Genomic DNA, 13,336 nt, shown 5'->3' with positions numbered 1-13,336 from the left:
TTTAATGTCCCTAAAGAGTCAATGAGTGTGGAGTTAATAAACCTAGTGTCTAGTCAAGACACATATTCAGCTGGGTGGCTTTAGAGGTTCATTGCCCTCCCTGGGCCAGCAGATTCATTTGCAAAAGTGTAAACTAGATGGCAGAGCCCTCTTGCAGTTCCCAAATAGCAAGATATAAAGTTGGTAACAAAGACGAGAAATGTAGCAATTTATTTTTAGTAAAAGAAGATTGATACCAGCCAAAAACTTGCAGTGGGCTTGCTTAAATCCTCTTTCTCTCTCCAAATTCTGTTTTTACCAAGACTGTAAGCTAAAGACAGTTTGTCATGCTTTGAACTTCCTGGCTTATGTTGATTTGTATCAATATGTTACTGTTACACATTTGAGTGGGAGCTGAGTTACATTTCATAAAAAAACTACTCAGAAAAACTAATAAAATCATTACAACCCCACTTTTCGTGGGTATTGATAGCATCAAAGAAAAAAAAGCCTTTGCCATTTGCAGGCAGTTGCTCTTCCAGCTAGTACTGGCGATATAATGGCATTTAACTCAACTCACTTGTTTAAACATTAACTAGGAGTTTTCCCTCCTCCCCAAGAGTTTTAAGTGTCTACGTGAATTTAACTAACTATAGACACAACCGCCACCTCCCAAAGTCCCTGTAAAAAAACCTGACTATTCCTTAAAGCTTCAGATGGCTTTCAAATTGGTATTCACACAGCAACTTAAGAAGACAGAAAAATATAAGCTCTCCCACTTCTGGGTCACCTGATGATGAGATCTTTGGTCATTGCTCTAGGAGATTTTTTTGAGAATTAGCGTTTAATGTGTGATGTAGCCTGCCATACTAGAAGAATTGGGGGACAGCAACCTTCCAATGAACTTTCAAAAAAGATGTGGAGGAGATGCAAGGGTGGCTCAGTGGTAGAATTTTCACCTGCCATGCGGGAGACCTGGGTTCGATTCCCGGTTCATGCACTTCCCAAAAAGCAAACAGGCAAGCAAAATAACGAACAAAAATCAACCAAACAAAACATTCAACAAATGGTGCTGCAATAATGGGATATGCACATGGAAAAAAAGGAAATGTGACTCTGCCATACAGCATACCAAAAAAAAAAGAAATATATATATGTATATATATACATAGGATGTGGAAGAGTTCCTAAAGAAATGGCTGAAAAGGATGCAGACATCCTTTGAAGACCATTTCCTAGCTCTGAAATGGCCATTGTTAAAAAGCAAACAGTGGGATGGATTTGACAAGGCATCGGAAGAAATTGGACCAACACCCTGTGCCAAGCAAGTGTTAAAAGCTCACAAAGAGGGACCTTGTCACAGGCAGTTTTAATGTGTAGGCTCCATCAGCTGCTTCGAGTGGGGTGAAGAGGCATGCATATTTTAACCATTCATTTGAGATTCAGTGTGTAAAGATACTGCTTCTTTTTAACCTGGGTGTGGAAGGTATTTATCAAGATATTTCAAGAGTGGGACAACTGAAACCCATCAGTTATCTGTTGGCAAAATGGAAGATTTCCCCTCTCTTAACATTTACCTCTTTTATTTTCTCTTAATAGCTCCTTATTTAAAACGTATTAATAGTAGCTCCATCAGGTTGAACCTTTGACGGACAGAAACAGATAAATTTCGGTTTGCAACAAAACTTTCTCCAGTTTCTGCCCTTGATAACTGCACTTCAGAGGCTTGGAACATTTAAACTTAGCGAGTCCTTATTTATTTACTTGTTTCAGAGAGTAAACTTGAAATTTTACGAGCAAGTTCCCACTGGTGCCTAACCCAGTTGTCAAGAGGCAGTACCTGCACCCCCCCCACCACCCAGTGTGGTGCTTTTCTTTCTTTCTTCCTCGCTGTCCCCCCACCCACCTCCAGGATTTTAGCACACCATGGGTAGATCAGTTGTGTGATAGTTTCACTCTGGCAATTAATATGCTCGTTTGAGGTTATGAAATAGACATTTGAGAAAGCCCAGGGATTTCCCCTGAACTATCCACTAACTGCTTGAAGTGGCATTTTCATTCTGACTTGGTGGGGTGTTTTTGTTTTGTTTTGCTGCAGCATACTGGAGCATAATGAACGAGTGTCTCTTGAGGCCTCAAAAGTAGTGCTACTACAGACTGGGAGCAAGCGAGAGAGAAGAGTGGACTGCACTTCCGAAGGTCTTGAAATGCCAATGATTTCTGGTAAGTCATCCGGAGGGCTTGGCATTCATTAGCTTTCAATTTCATTGGTCATCATTTATTTGCTGTTCCAGGACGTCTTATTTAAGCACGTAGCTTATTTCTCTACAACCCAAGCGTCAGGATGTTTGAGAAAATGTTATTTTAGTGTTAGAGAGCCAAAAGAGCAACCAAACTGACTTTGTGTGTTTGTTTCTGAAATTTGCGGAGTAACAGGATCTGAGTAGAATGCATTGGTAGACCTAAAATGATCAGAAAGAAAAACAGATCAACAGGTAAACATACAAATCAGCAATCTTCCAGATACTCTCTTTTGGCAGAGAGTGTGAAGGATTACCGGCACATGAGATAGTAGATTTCAATCTGATGGCAAGTTTGTTGTGCTGAGATAAGAATCGAGATGCTAAAGCGAAGGACACTGAATTTCCAAGTCTTGCTCAATGAAATATTTATTGAGTACCGTTTAATTAACCCCAGCCCCCTCAATGGCAATCTTGGTTTGGAGGTTGGAATTTATAATCTCCAAACTGTTAAAATAAATGTTAAGTATGTTCCAAACTATACACCAAAATAAGGCGAACTTCCAAGGAGGTTTTAACAACCTAGTTCATTGTATTTCCTGGAAACTGAGTCCTCACCTGGAAGCCAAGTTCTCCCCCATCTATTATTTTGACTTTGGACAACTTGTGCATTCTCTTGGAATGAGTTGTCTGGGAAAATGGGAGTATATTCTTAGATGATCTTCAAGGTTTCTTGCAAATTTAAAAATTCTGTAATTCATTCTAATGAAAGTAATTACACTAATTTGCCCTTTAATTCTCGCCCAACCAAATTTATTGTGTGCCCTTGGCAAGCACACGGTTTTGCAGAGGAGGTGATTGTACCAGCCAGTGGAGGAAAGGGAAGGATACCTGGGGGTCCTCTTCTCCTGCTGCCACTGATCTTGTTCAGAGAAGAATTTCAGTGTCTGCAGTTAATCATGTATTCCCTTTTAACAGTAAAAACAATGTGGTTCAGTGCAATACGGATATTATATTCAAATAAGTGAGATGGGCTTCTTTAGAATTATTGTCATTTCTTCACTAGGGGACCTGAATTTTTCCTTCTCTCAGTTTACTGTGTTATCTGCCAGATCTTTCATTCTGTGGAGCCCCAAACTTTGTTTTACGTCCAATGGGATTTGTAATTTTTCCCTCTTTCTGAACGTCCCCTTTCTGAAGCTGGGCTGTGAGCGACCCTGTGAAAGACACTGAAATCTCACTCCTGTTTGCTGCTGGTTTTCTGTCTCAGAGTGGTGCATTTTCTGAGTTTCATAGCAGCATTTTTTTTTTCTCTTTCAAATGTTAAATTATGAAGTGCAGGAAACCACATGAATGTGATATTAGAATGAAAATGCAAGCAGAAGCTTTATGATTCCCCTGTGACAGAATCTTCCCTGTAATCAACATATGGAACATCTTTGCTTGTTTGGTGAGGGTCTGTGTGCCGAAATTCATTTCCATTTCTGTTGTGTATGAATGGCCACCTTCTCATGCTGAATGGAGAGCTTTGGATTGCTCAGGGGAGTCCCTCTCTATCCAATTCTGCCGTCCACTTAAGCACACCTCACATTCCCTGTCTTCCCTGAACACGCAGAATTTTCTGTCTTGCCTGTCTTTTTGAACTCCTATAATATTTAGAGTCTGCATCATACAAGTTAGCTGTTTTTTTAAAAAATCTATTGCTATGCGTATGGGTGTTTGCCATCACCCCATCTGGATTGCATACGCCTTGAGGGATCATAGACCAGTGTTTCCTAAGGTGATGTGATTGAAGGACCTCCTATATCAGAATCACCCAGACATATTCATTAAAATTGTGCATTCAGCAACTTCAGATTTGATAAAGCAGAATTTCTGGGCATGGAGAGCCCAAGAAACTCATTTCATTTGTCTGTTGCACACTGCAATTTGAGAACAACTGTCTGAGGCTTCTTCTGTGTCCCCCTCTCTGCCTCCTCACCTGCAATAAAGGGCCCAGGACTGAGTGCCTCATAGCATGTGCCCAGGAAATGCTTGTTTGTTGTGGTTTCAAACCATCACACCCTGATGGTTTCACTGGCTCTTTAATGGCCTAATATTTTCAGGATACAGAGTCAACTTTTTCTCCAAACCCCTGGAGATTCAGTTCTTTCTCAATGTAGGACATGTCCCCAATGGGCCTGGGTTGGAGGCTCTTAGGGGAATCTTCTGTATGTCTCTTTCTCCTCAATCCCTAACTCAGACTGTCCCTGTCATGGTAGTAACCCCTGACTAAGTCTGGGATAGCAGGAACATTGGCTGTGGGGAGCTGGAGAGCAGGTGGGGAGAAAGATCTGAGAATGGAGATGGTGATCTGAGTACTGTGGGAAACCCACCAGCTTTATCCTTGGCTCCCAAAGCCACACCTGCTGCTGTTGGTAGTTTATTTTGTATGGTATTTCATTCGGCCGTTAGGGCTTGCAGGTTGTCAGTTCTGGTGGCAGGAGATCAGTCCCATCCCTGAAAGGGATAAAGCTAAGCTGCAGTGAATGCACATCAAAGTACCCACAGTGGAGGTGGCATATTCAGTGTTTGAATCTGCTGCTAACAGGCTGTCACCCGTGAGGCTTGTCCCCCTCTTCCCCCTTCTCCTCTTGCTCCTGCAAGGTCAAGCCTGACCTTGGATTATCTAGAAGAGATTTGCAGGGTGGTGAGGCTTCTGGTGCAACTCCCCAGTTCCCTTGCTGGTGGTTCTGACCCCCGTAGATGGATGTGACAAATTAATTCACATCTGAAACCACACAGTAGAATTCACAGAAGCCTAGCCAGCCTATAAAAGAAGAAGTGGTGTAGTCAGGAAATTTATTAGCTGTTGCGATAACCACTACCAAGGGCACTTAGGAAAAAAAAATGGCAGCTTCCCCCCCCCCCCCCCCAGTGTTCATATTTTTACTTAAAAAATTAATGCCAGTCCTGAATTAATGTTGTGTTGAAAGTCACATTCAAGTACAGTGACAGAAAAGCATCATCCACTGAGTTTCCATCTAATTTTGACGGCAGGAGCTTTAGGAAACAAAGGTAAAATCGGGTGGATTAGAAGTGTTTTTTTTTTTTTAACTCATATTCTCAGCTAAATGAACAAAAACGTGGGTTCCCAAAGCAGTATCAAGAACAAATGAAGCTTTTAAATATGTGCACCATGGAGACTGGGCCCTATTTTCCTCTGCATAGATTCTTTCCGTTGGATGAGTGGGGATAGCAACTGCCTTTGGTAGAGGGGGCAAGTGCACTGGCTGTCAGCTGCAGAACAGAATTGCACATTTGCCTGTGTTCGTGTCTTTTAGCCCTGTTGAAGGTTTTGAGGTGAGCAGAATGAAAGAAATGATAAAGTATGTGATTCTGGTGAAATACCAGATGATGGCATTGTGTCTTGGAGATCTTGAGTGGTGCCTGAAACATTTGCTTACAAACAGCCATCCGCAGTGGGAAAACAGAAAAACTGGTCCCAGAAGAGCATTTGTCTGGTGAGAAACTACGATGCTTGTATGGTTTGACATGAGGCACACATGAGAACTGCAGGATTTCCAGGTGGCAACCTAAGTCAAAGGTATGACTCTAGGAAGGCAAGAGGTAGATAGGTAAAGAGCCAGTCCTGTACCCGCACTGAGAAAACGCTATCATTAGAAAGATTTTGAAATGCTTTCCAGCTTACAGAAGTTTTGTTTCCTTCACCTAAGCCATTACAAAGAATGCCTCCTGGTTAAACATGTTATAACTTGCTATTCTTACTGATGCTATCGCAGCTTAATAATTGCATCAGTCCTTCAGAGAAGCTATGTGGTTTGGTGTGGTTGTGAATTAACCACACCAGTTCAGGAAGCAGAATGAATTTTCTTACAGTAGGCATCCTCAAAACAGATGTTAATTTATTGGGGTAGGTTCCTTTCCTTGGTGACAGTTTGAGAGCTTTGAAGCGAGGTGTTTATTGTGCACCAAAAGACATTAGAATTAAATGGCCATATTTGCACATTATTGGAGTGAAAGCTGAAAGCAATTTACCAGAGTTCATAACTACCCATGCTGTCCCGGGAGGCACCATTATCACCTCTACACGAATGACTAACATTTCTTTCTCCTCCTCTTCTGAGTTTTAAGAGCAACATTACTTTCCGCTTTCTCCCAGTTGGCTCTAATTGGATGTCCTGTGGGTACCTCCAACTAGTAACTAAACCTGAACTTCTCGTTTTCCTGTTTCTCTTTAGGGATTCCTTGGTTTTCCTTACCAGGAGTACCAACCAGCCATTCTTTGATGCTGGACACCTTTTCGTCTTCCTATGTTTCATCTTTGGCCATGTGATGTTAGTTTTGTCTCTTAACTATTTCACTGTCTACCCATCCTTCTTCATCCCTGGGCTCTATCCTGTTTTGGGTTTTTAGCATCAATTGCCTGACCTACTTCAATAGCTTCCAAAGAATATCTTTAATATACATATATGGGCATACATATATATATATATGTGTATATATATATATGCAGTGTTTATTTGCTTAAAAATATTTGCGAACATCTGACAACCAGGATTTTTCATGCACACGCATAGTCTAGGTTTGTGGCTTCTCCTACAGACTCGAAGATCTGCAGTACTGGGTAGCCATTGGCTGGAGTTCAAAGGGACTGGCCTTCGTGGAGCTTGGGCACACCAGTTGCCACCACCCCTGTCTCGCATTGTCCGTTACTCAGTTCATTCACTGATGCCATCGACCTGACCAGGAACTGGGCTTGGGACCTCTGACCCTGTGTTTTTTGTATGTGTGTAGTATGGCATTCAAATATTATATATGTGCCATTTCCAATTTAGTGGCATTGATTACTTTTACAGTGTTGTGCTACTATTGCCATCTCCCACTACTAAAACTTTTTTATCAGCATAAACAGAAACTCTATATCCATTAGGCCCTTCTCCTAACTCCCCCTCTCCTTCTTCTCCCAGATCCTAGTACTCTGTAATCTACTTTCTGTCTTTGTGAATTTTCTTATTCTGGATATTCCATATAAGTGAAGCGTACAGTATTTGTCCTTTTCTGTCTGACTTATTTCATTGAGCATAGTGTTTTCACGATTCATCTGTGTTGTTGCATTTATCAGAACTTCATTCCTTTTAATGACTGAATACTATTCCAGTGTGTGGATATACCACCTTTTGTTTATCCATTCATCTCTTCGTGGATGTTTATGCTTGTTTCCACCTTTTGGCTATTGTGATGAATGCTGCTATGACATTGGTGTAGGAGTATCTGTTTGAGTTCCTGTTTTCTGTTCTTTGGGGCATATACCTAGAAGTGGAATCTCTGGGTCAGATGGTAAGTCTCTGTTTAACTCTTTTAGCACCAAAAGAATATTCTTGCCTTGGTCTTTTCCATTCATCCTCCTATTTTGAGAATTATCTTTTTAAAGAAAAGGTCTGATTGAATTACTCCCGTACTTGAAAACCCTTGAAAGCATATGAAAATACAGGAAAGTATTTCTAATATTAGAGATAAAATTCTTGTCCCCAAATTGTGTATGGGGTTTAATTACAAAGTACAATAACAATGTGTGCCTGTCAATAAAGACTAGAAATAAATAAAGCAAATGTAGGGATGTTTTTAGAATTAGGTTGATTGGCACTTTTGTCTTTAAAAATAATACTCGATTAGTATTTTCCATAGTAATGAATGAATTTGATGAAATGAAAGGAAAAATAAAAAGGGTTTTGTTAGCTTTCTGTTCCTTACAAGATAAAATCTGAATTTTGTTGCATAAATTCAAGGACCCTGGTAATCTGTTGTCAACTTACCATTTAAATCTCACACTTACTCATCTTTTCTGCCTTTCCACACTGCTTTTCTTTCCTTTCTAAACATACTATGCATTTTAACAACTATTCTTTTCTTTGTGTTGATTCTTCTGTATGAAATTCTTTTTCTCTTCCTGATGAACTCCTACTCATCCATCGAGGCCTCATTGTAATGTCCCTTTTCCTGTGTTATCACTATGCATTGCAATTCTTTGTTTATGCAACTTTCTCTGTGGGTGCGTCATAAGGGTACAGACTGCCTTATTTTAAATCTTCTAGTCCAAGTATCAAGCCCATTCCTGCACATGACAGAGTTTAATGAATACGTGTGGAAGGTAAGAAGACAGGAAGGAACTCATCTAAAAATAAATTATCTTTCTGGTAAGTTATTAAAAATGTCTCAGATACGCTCAGTGCTAAATGTTTCATAAAAATTACAGAGAGCAGATGTTTTTGCTTAAAACAATTTCTGTGAAAGTGGTTGGATTCAGCATTAGATTAACTAAACTTCTAGAATGAATCTTTGACACCTGAAATTTCTAATATCAGAATCACTTCAGTGTCTTGGTACCCATGTTTGTGAAGTTACTGGAAACTGCTTTTTTGGTTGTTTTATGTCATGTATAATCCTATTGGCCAAATTGGAAATCCAAATAAATGATAAAGTCAGTGTTGGCAACATTATGTGAATTTGAGGTATTTTTTTCTTAAGGGAATTTAAAAAGCCAAGAATGAAAAACATTAAAGGATTGATGTAACATTTCAGTTCCAGGCTTTTCTGCTCTAGGAATATACCTACTACTATTTTTTTTTTTTCATTTCTAAGAATTCTATTTGGTTAAAAATAGCAAAAGGAGAAAAATATCTAAGCTTCAATAAAATGAAAAGTCGTCTCCAAAATTAATTTGACATCCTCAAAAGCTCCTTTTCAAGAGGAGGAATGGGGTGTTTTTTAATATCTTATGTTAATAATGCCACTAAAAAAATAATCATTTACAAATACGAGCAAGGTATTTAGAATGAGATTTTAGGTAGGTCACTCTGTAGGCCATACTATACATCTGTTTTGATAATTTTCTTTACTTTGGGGGAATATTTCAATACTATACATTATTATATGTATGTATTTCTATTAATGTTTTAGATAGAATCAGTGAGTTGGAATGAAGAATTCCAGTTTGAGATTTGCTCCCTTTCTTTACTTGATATACTTTTCTAACTAACCTTCAGTTTTCTTACCTATAGAATGATAACAGAAGATGAACCATCACAGGGTAACTGATTAAGGAATTAAGGCATCAGTCAGTCAACAACATTTGTTGGTTGACCACTACTTAAAAACCATGTTCAATGTACAAGCATTTCATGTAAGTTGGTCCTTGTCCATTTGTAGGTTAAAGGGAAGAACCTTTTGCTGAGTTTCTTATTTTTCTGTCTTGAGCATTGCATTCATTTGCATACCTGCCCCTCCCTGCCGCTGTTTTATAAGACCAATGTGAAATACGACTGGCTAAGGTAAATGAATGCAGATGCACAGCTTACCTTTGGTTGTTCTCTGGTGAGCTGTCCATGGGACTGCAGCCTTTAGTAGTTACTGCTGCAGTACACCTGCAAGGAGGTGCTGATGGTTGTCTGTCTCTTCCGTGAGAACCAGTACTCAGAGGCATCCTAAATACCTTGTGACAAAAACTCAGGAAGGCGCTAGACCGCCGCTGTTCTCATGACAGCTCCAGGTGCTTCCCAGGATAGCACGTGCTTATCTTGAACTGTCCTCTGCAGACTAGATAGATGGGTCCATGAGGTGGGCTTGTGGCTGTAGCCTATCTAAGGTTATCTGCTGTTGGGCAGCACAGCAGACATGTCCATAAGCAAAAGTAGCCTCAGCAAGGAAGGCTGCGGAGAAGAGAACCTTGGTGAAGTTGTAAGTCTCTAGATAGAAATCAGAGTACCATGATAGATCTCTTTTAAAGAAAAATTTGTATTGAGATATCTTCATCCACTGTACAGTCTGCCCAGAGTATACAATCAGTGGCTCACAGTATCATTGCACAGTTGTACATTCATCACCATGATTGCTTTTAGAACATCTGCATCTCTCCCAAAAAAGAAATAAAAAAGAAAAAACTCATACATTCCATACCGCTTATTCCTTCCTCTCACAGACCACTGGTATTACAGTCTACCTCAATTTTTTTACTCCTTATCGCCCCTAATGTTTATTTTTTAATTCTTATTATTTTTTACTCATCTGTCCATGCCCTGGATAAAGGGAGCATCAGACAAGGTTTTCACAATCACAATGTCACTCTGTAAAAGCTATGTAGTTAGGTAACCGTCTTCAAAAATCAAGGCTACTGGTACACAGTTCAGCAGTTTCAGGTACTTCTTTTTAGCCGCTCCCATGTATTATAAACTAAAAAAGAATATCTATATAATGTATAAGAATAACCTCCAGGATAACCTCTCAACTGTTTGAAATTTCTAAGCCACTGAAACTTTTAATTTTGTCTCATTTCTCCTCCCCCTTTGGACAAGAAGGCTCTCTCAGTCCTTTGATACTGGGTCCCAACTCATCCCAGGAGTCCTGTCCTACATTGCCAGGGAGATTTACACCCCTGGGAGTCATGTCCTCTGTAGGACAGTGAGTTTGCCTGCTGAGTTGGCTTAGACAGAGAGGCCACATCTGAGCAACAAAAGGGGTTCTCTGGGGGTAACTCTTAGGTATAATTATAAGTGGGCTTGGCTTCTCCTTTGCAGGAGTAAGTTTCATACGGGTAATCGAGATTGAGTGCTTGACCTTTTAAATTGGCTGTCTCCAAAGCTTGTAAGAATAGCAGAAATTCACCAGGTGCAGAAATGTAATACTTCTTCCTTTCTCCCCGTCCCTCCCAGGGTCTGTGAAAATAACTTTTTAAAAAAATCCTCTGCCCAAATTACCCTGGGATGTATCGGGGCATCATACTGACCGGTACAAACCAGCAAGATCTCACTCCCTATTCAAGATTCCATGTAATTATGGTGTTTGAATAAACTCACCATACACGTTAAATTAGATGGTTTGCTACCAAAAATATAAATTTTGTACCAAATAAACATCTCTTCCTTTGGTCTCACACAGAAGTTCAAGTTTTAAAATATGGTCCATAGCATCCTTTACCCTGTATTCCGATTTACCTTAGTCCTTTCCAGATCAGCTTCATTCATGTCTCTAGTCGAAGGCTGATCATTTTTTCAACTTTTAAAACAGTTGCTGTATTGAGTACTGCTTACTTACATAGATAGTTTCAGGGCTCTAAGTCTGAGTCTCAGATGTCATATAAGTACCTGAGGTTTCAGGGACCCACCAGGCTATACATAAATAGCTCAGCATCTCAGAATTTAGAAATAATGATTACAAGTCTGGAATAGTTGTGAGTACTCTAAGAGCTTACGGTCTAGGAATCTTTACAGTAGGCTGAACCCGATAACCCATGCTCTCGACTTCAGTTCACCGAGGTTGTATATTATAGTTAGTCCATATGATTGAGGCATGATCATATTTGTTTTTTCATTTCTGACTTATTTCATTCAACATACTGTCCTCAAGGTTCATTCATCTAGCGGCATGCCTCCTGTGTGAAAGATCTTAAAGTTTTAAAATCCAGCCCTGAGAAAACTGATTGAAGTCACCACAGCTTTTTAAAGTAGTACATCATAAATTCCTGTAATGACATTGGGAAACAATACAGTGTAGTGTTTTAAGAGGATAGGCTCTTGAAGCAAACTTCCTGGGTTTGAATTCAAACCTGCTGCTAAATGGCTTTGTAATGTTGGGCAAGTTACGACGTTACTTTCATGGTATTCAGTTAAACAACTGTTGGGCTCCTAAGAAGTTTCTGACATTTCCATTCTGTCAGTGCCTATCTGCAAACGGGTGAAACAAACACCATGGGGGCACAACGGGGCACCACAGCTGGTGTGGTTAGATGAGTGGTGAGGGCATGAGGAAGCATTGGAGGTTGACCTTAAAGTAGGATAGGATTCCAGATGGCAGAGATAGGAGCAAGGCGTTTCCCATGGCAAGGCATGTGACGGAGGTGTGTTTGTGTGTGTGAGCGAGGACAGGGCATGTTTGAGGAATACTGTGGGCCGGTTTGCTCTAGCTTAAGACCTCGGAGGTGGAATAATAGGAGATCAGGAGAAAAGAAAGGTTGATTTAATAATAATAATATTAAAAAACTATTAATTGAGAGGCTGCTGTACATCAGATTCTGCGATTGGTGCTTTACATAAATTAGCTCTGACCTCAACTCCCTGTGATGTAAATAGTCCTATTTTATAGATGAAAAAATGATATAATTCCATACTAAGAGGTACATTGTTTTCCTGGAGTGGTGGAGAACCACTGTAGGTTTTGGGAGAGAGAGAGAGAGAGGGGGCCATGGCCAGACTTAGCAGTGATTTACTTGAAAGTTAGAGCTGATTTTATACCTCCTTTGTGTTTCCCTTGAAGATTGGTGCTGAACCTTCAACACTGCATTTCAGAAGCTTCCTAAACTCAATTTGGGGGACACTTTTTCCTTCTTAAAGAGGAAACAGACTGATTAATTTATTGATTGACTCCTTTGTGTTAGTACATGTTTCACCTCATTTGATCCTCTCATAAAAATTCTTAAAGATAGTGTTATTTTTACCTTCTAATGATATGTTGTTATAATGGATCAGCTTATGGGAGCTGAAAAATATCACCCCGCTTTAGGGGGAGAAGCAAGGATTTGAACCCTGGGCTCCCCAACCCCTAGCCTGCACTTTCCTTTACCCTCTAATTCTGTTGTACCATTGCTGTTTTCCAGTTTCCACTAGGGTTGATCCACTGGCTTAAGGCCATGTTTGGGGTACCCTGTTGTTTTCAGAGAAACGAAAGCCTCAGAAAGCCCTAGTCTGCTTTATACAGGCAGATGGGAAAGAAATGATTTCAGTTGTCCAAAGGACCAGCATTCTTCTAAATGACACCGCTGGCTGTTGACTGCCAGGTGGCTGTTTCTAGGTGTCCATCAAATTAGCCACTTGTGTGAACCTGGCATCCGTGTTGGGTAGGGGCACAAAGACTGCTCATTGTGCATGGTAAATACGGTTAGGAAGTGTGCACATCAGAGATCTTTGATATTTCATGTCAGCCCTTTGTTTCTTCCATCAGATGAAAGACAAGTTTATTATACTAAAGAGACACCTGAGCACCAAATAGGCAGAGCAACATTTGCTTCCAAATGCTGCCTGCAGTTTGGAATGACATTTAGGGAAAGGGGACATTCATTTCCACTT

General features: G+C 40.1%; 1 protein-coding gene across 13 annotated transcripts in view; it reads left to right on the top strand.

The window, feature by feature from the left end:
* The window catches only part of ATXN1 (ataxin 1), a 442,577-nt gene that overhangs the window by 104,131 nt on the left and 325,110 nt on the right, over positions 1-13,336 (top strand). For all 13 annotated transcript variants that reach the window (XM_077143976.1, XM_077143982.1, XM_077143986.1 and 10 more), the window contains one exon: positions 2,078-2,202. The gene's annotated coding sequence lies outside the window, so the exon portion shown is untranslated. The remainder of the gene's footprint in view (positions 1-2,077; positions 2,203-13,336) is intronic.

Source organism: Tamandua tetradactyla, chromosome 25 (assembly GCF_023851605.1).
Source record: "Tamandua tetradactyla isolate mTamTet1 chromosome 25, mTamTet1.pri, whole genome shotgun sequence".
NCBI lineage: Eukaryota > Metazoa > Chordata > Mammalia > Pilosa > Myrmecophagidae > Tamandua > Tamandua tetradactyla.
The sequence above is the reverse complement of the archived record's forward strand: the minus strand, read 5'-3'. Positions and strand labels throughout refer to the sequence as shown.